Source organism: Humulus lupulus, chromosome 8 (genome assembly GCF_963169125.1).
Source record: "Humulus lupulus chromosome 8, drHumLupu1.1, whole genome shotgun sequence".
NCBI lineage: Eukaryota > Viridiplantae > Streptophyta > Magnoliopsida > Rosales > Cannabaceae > Humulus > Humulus lupulus.
Window position 1 is genome coordinate 89,994,792 of NC_084800.1, and position 6,222 is coordinate 90,001,013.

Genomic DNA, 6,222 nt, shown 5'->3' on the forward strand with positions numbered 1-6,222 from the left:
AAAAGTCAAACAAGTACGCAAGCACTGGTGGTTATTCAAGAGATAAATGGACCCGTCTTCGAGATTGATGAGGAGATCAATCCCAGACTAGATTTAAGGGCCAATCTCGAACCTCTTGATAGCTCGAGGAAGTTGAGCTCGATGCAGCAGATGTCATGAAGGTGGTGAAGGTGGGTAAGAATCTTTTTGAAAAGGCAAGATAACAATTAATTTTCTTTTTGAAAGAAAACCAGGATGTGTTCACATGGTAGGAATCAGTCCTAATGTCATGAGCCATGTACTCAATATTGACAAGAGCTTCCCCCCGAAGTAGCAAAAACAAAGACTCCTGAACGATGATAGAAAGAAGGCCCTCAAGGAAGAGGTTGATAGGTTAAAGGCAAATTGATTCATGCGAGATGCCTTTTATCTTAATTGGATCGCCAATCCGATGTTGGTCCCAAAGCCCAACGAAAAATGGTGAACCTGTATTGACTACTCAAATCTTAACAAGGCATGCCCTAAAGACTATTTCCCCTTACCTCGAATAGATCAACTCGTAGATGCCACTGCAGGTCATGGCATAATGTCATTAATGGATGCTTATTCTGGATATAACCAGATCGCCATGCATGCACCAGATCAGGAACACACGAGCTTCGTGACCGACAAAGGGTTATACTGCTACAATGTCATGCCTTTCAGGCTCAAAAACCTTGGAGCCACATACCAAAGGCTGGTGAACAGGATGTTTGTAGAGCATATAAGAAATAACATGGAAGTTTATGTTGACAATATGTTAGTCAAATTGAAACATAACGATAACCATGAGGATGATCTCGCAGAGTGCTTTACTGTACTTTGAAAATACAATATGAAACTTAACCCACAAAAGTGCTCGTTCAAAGTGTCTTCGGGAAAGTTCCTTAGATTTATAGAAAATGCACAAGGGATTGAAGTTAATCCTGACAAGATTAAGGCATTGATAGATATGCCCTCACCTTGGAAGCATAAGGATGTCTAGAGCTTAACTGGACGGATGGCTACATTAAGTAGGTTTATCTCAAAATCTACAGACCGATGTCTTCCATTTTTCAACCTTTTGAGAGGGGGCAAAAAATTTGAGTGGACAGAAGAGTGCGAGCTTGCACTCCAAAATCTTAAGAAGCACATCACTGAACCACCAATCTTGTCAAAACCTATCACGAGAGAGGTTTTGTATCTATACCTCGCTACAACCGAGCATGCCATTAGTGTGGTGCTAGTACGTGAGGAGAAGAAGGTACAAAAGCCTGCATACTATGTCAACAAAAGGTTATTGGGGGCATAATTGAGATACCTGTTAATGGAAAAACTGGCTCTGAGTTTGATACATTCATCTCGAAAGCTCCGACCCTACTTCTAAGCACATCCCATTCATGTGCTAACTGACCAGCTGCTACGACAAGTTTTGTCCAAACCAGAGGCTTCCGAAAGATTATTAAAATGGGCTGTCAAACTCTGGCAATTCGAGATCACATACCACCCAAGAACGACCATCAAGGGACAAGCCTTGACAGATTTCATTGTTGAATGTACTGGGATCTCAAATGACGAAGTTGTAACCCCAGCCCGCGAGTTGTGGAAACTTTATGTCGATGGATCCTCTAACAAGAATGGATCAGGGGCAGGCATTATACTAATTACCCCAGCAGTAAATCGATTCCACTCAACTTTAAGGTTCAACTTCGTAGCGTCAAATAACGAGGTTGAATACGAAGTGTTACTAGCAGGACTATGAATAGCCAGAAAGCTCAAAGCAAAGGCTATACATTGCTATAGCGACTTACAGCTAGTGGTCAACCAAGTTTTAAGGGAATATCAGGCTCGTGGCATAAAAATGGCCACGTACCTTGATAAGGCAATAGTTGCGCTCGGACAGTTCGAATTCTATGCTATAGAGCAAGTCCCCCAAGAACAAAATTCAAATGAAAACGCGTTGGCCAGACTCGCTACAACCAGCGAGGCAGATACACTGAACGTGGTCCCGGTAGAGTTTTTATCGACCCCGAGAATCAGCGAGCCTGAGGAGGAGGACATATGCATGATCAGCTCACAACCAACTTGGATGACTCCAATAATTAACTACCTCGAAACTGGGAGTCTCCCAATAGACCGAAATGAGGCTCGAAAGTTAATGTATCAGATCCCAAGATACACTATTATGGAATGAAGGTTGTATTGAAGAGGGTATTCTATGCCATTACTCCGATGTGTAACTCCACCCAAGGAGAAATTTTTTTTGCAAGAAATTCATGAAGGATTTTGTGGAGACCACACTAGGGGCATAGTCTATCTAAAAAAGTGATAAAACAGGGGTATTACTGGCCCACAGTCAAGGCAGGCGCGTTTGAATATGTCAAACGATGTGATAAATGCCAACGATTTGCCTCAATTCTACGAGCTCCACCTACTGAGCTCACCATGTTGAGCTCCCCATGGCCATTTGTAGTATGGGGGATCAACCTCATAGCTTCATTGCCAATTGGCAAAGGTGGAGCAAGGTACGCTGTGCTCGCAGTCGATTATTTCACGAAGTGGACTGAAGCTGAACCCTTGGCCACTATCACCTCGAAAAAGTCTTAGAATTTGTTGTAAAATATATCATCTGCCAATATGAAATGCCCAAATAGATAGTGTCGGACAATGGGACCCAGTTTGACAGTGATCTGTTTACATATTTTTGCCAAAAATAAAAGGGATAATAAAAAGCTTCTCCTCCGTCGCTCATCCCCAATCAAATGGCTAGGTCGAAGCAGTCAACAAGACTCTAAAGAGCTCCATAAAGAAAAGGTTAGAAGAGGCAAAGGGGAGGTGGGCCGAGGAATTACCTCAAGTTTTGTGGGCTTATCGAACCACAACTCAGACTTCAACGAGGCATACTCCTTTCTCCCTAGCTTATGGAAGCGAGGCCATGTTGCCTATTGAGGTCGAAATCTCTACAATCTGGAGCCATGCATACAATCAGGCCTCGAACCAATCCCAGCTTGAAGAAATTTTAGACCTCATTGAAGAAAGGTGAGATGAAGCCCAATTGAAAAATGCTGCATACCAGCAATGAGCTACCAGATACTTCAATAAGATGGTTCGAGATAGAAAATTCGGATTGGGAGACCTAAGCGGCAAAAACAGGGCTACAACCCTAATTCCTCTGAGGTATCCTCGACCGTGGTGGTTGAGCAGCCGCATATGTACATGTCACCACCGAAGCTCTCCAACTCATGGCTGGTCAAGATTTCTCTTCCCCTTACCTGCACCACAAAGCATCTGTGAGCCAAGGCTTAGCAAGAAAACTCTACATGTGCATAAACAAAAAATACAAATTTCCAGATACTTATCTAGCATGTCCATCAATAATAACCTACACATACATTCATTCAATTACAAACATATGGTCATTTGACCAATTTGGGGCTGCTACCCTGAACAGTTGACCATAGAGCCAACCCTGGGGCCTATGCCCTAGCTATGTGACTATAGATTCACATAGGGATCTCGCCCTTAGCTCTGAGTAACTAGCCATAAAGCTAGCCCAACACCTTTGATTTTCCAATGACCATAGGGTCGACCAACATAATAGTACATTGCTGATTTAGGTCTAAGCCATTCGACCAGTGTGCAGCGCGCTTTTGCAGTCCTTGACTAATAAGTCAAGCCCTGATCCAGGTATTCAAACTTCAATACAAAAATAGATATGAATAGGCATATCCCAACAAAAAGAGTACGCATGCATGTTAATCATATAACATCATTGAGTAACCGTACTTATAATACTAATCACATGAGCCACCACTCTCCCTTAATTCTTTTCATGATTTAGACTTGAATCGAAGTGTGTGTTTGCCTCTTTGATATTGAGATGATCAAACTTGTCAAGCATTTTCTCAATATAATGAACTTGACATAAGGCATATCAATCAACACTCCTTCTAACTTTAATACCTAAAATGGTATCAACCTCTCCAAGGTCCTTCATCTTGAAGTTAGAAGATAAAAACCTCTTTGTTTCTATTATGCATTTCATGTCATTACTCAATATCAACATATCATCAACGTATAACACACTATGATGACATAGTCATCACAAGTCTTAGAATATAAGCACTTGTCCGCATTATTGTGTCTAAACCCATAAAAAACAATGGCCTCATCAAACTTCTCATGCCCTTGTTTAGGTTCTTGCTTCGAACCATATAATGATTTGACAAGCCTACACACCTTATGTTCACTCCCCTTCAGAAAAAAACCCTTCCGGTTGTTCCATGTACACCTCCTCATCGAGGTTACCATTTAGGAATGTCGTCTTGACATCCATTTGATGAACATATAGGTTGTGTATTGATGATAAGGCAAACAAAAATCTTATAGATTTTGTCCTTGCTACTCGTGCATAGGTATCAAAGTAATTTATGCATTCATTTTGTCTAAACCCTTTGGCCACCAATCTTTTCTTATAGGCTTGAATGGTCTCATTAGTATTGTACTTCTTTTGAAATACACACTTACACCCTATTGGGTTTGATCTTTGTGGTAGATCAACAATCTCCCAAGTGTGGTTTGATATTATTGAATCTATCTTATCATTTATTGCCTTTTTCCAAAAGTTAGAGTCTCTTGAGGACATAGCCTCTTGGAAAGTCTTAGGATCATCCTCAACTTGAAGTATCATAGGATACTTCCAAGTAACTCCCTTATGGTTACCCTCTACTAGGTAAAGAGTCTCCACTTAAGAGATTTGATTTTGTGATCCATTCTTTTTTAGCCTTTGGCTCCTTCTAGGCAATGTCAGTTGCTCTAGAACCTTTGAAGGTAACTCCTCTTGAGTTCCTTCTAATGAGATTGGTTCTTGAGACTTATTGTCGCTATACAACAAGCTCTCGAAGAACTCCACTTCTCTTGATTCAATTATCACATTAGACTCCAAGTCTAATAGCCTATAGGCCTTGCTATTTGAGGCATAGCCTACAAACACACATTTGATGGCCCTTGGACCTAACTTGGTCCTTTTAGGCTTCGTGCTCTTGCAATAAGCAAGGCACCCCCACACTTTGAGATATCCTAGGTTGGGCCTCTTTCCTTTCCATATCTCATAAGGTGATATGTGGTTCTTCTTTAGAGGAATCCAGTTTAGAATATGACAAGCAGTAAGCAAGGCTTCTCCCCATAAAGCAAAACTAAAATTCACATGTAATAGTATAGCATTAATCATTTCAATATAGGTTATATTCTTTCTTTCAGCTATATCATTTTGTTGGGGATTATAAGGGGTTTTACATTCATGTATTATACCATGCTTCTCAAAAAACACATTAAACTCATTGGAAAAGTATTCGCCACCCCTATCACTTCTAATCACTTTAATTTTCCTTTCCAGTTGATTTTCAACTCCGACTTTATAGATTTTAAACATGCTTAAGGCCTCATCCTTATTCTTAAGCTAGTATACATATGTGAATCTAGAACAATCATCAATAAAGGTAATGAAATACATACGTCCTCCTCTAGTAATTATTCCATTCAATTCACACAAATCACTATGTATCAAATCTAAAAAAATAGTTTTCCTTTCAACACTAGGTTCTTTACCATCTTAGATTTAACACATAATTAACATTTGTCATGCTCAACATCATTGCATACAATTAAACCACATTTAATAACTCTTTTAATTGTACTAAATCCTATATTAGCAAGTCTATTATGCCACAGAGCAATAGAATCAAAACCAAACACATAAGAGGAAGATGACCATGCGTTATTATCAAAACTATTGTTCTTGGTACACAATTTAATCATCCCATCACAAACATAACCCTTTCCCACAAAATAGTTTCCCTTAGATAAAATTAGCTTACCAGATTCAAACACTGCTTTGATGCCCAGTTTGCTCAACAAATACCCACTCACAAGATTCCTACTCATATCCGGAACATACAACACATTGATCAAAAGAACCTTATTTCCGAATGTGAAATAAAGATAAACATTCCCCTTTCCCAACACACTGGACCTTTACTCATTCCCCATTTGGATCTCATGCCCATCCTTTGACTCCTCAAAAGTTCTTGAAAACCTCTCTGTTTACCAATTTTTTCGGAAACTAGAATTATCAAAATAAGAGAGCTTAGAAAGTAATAAATAAAGATTATCGCACAAGGAGTTTTACGTGGTTGGGGCGTTAAAGAGCCTTAGTCCACAAGTCAA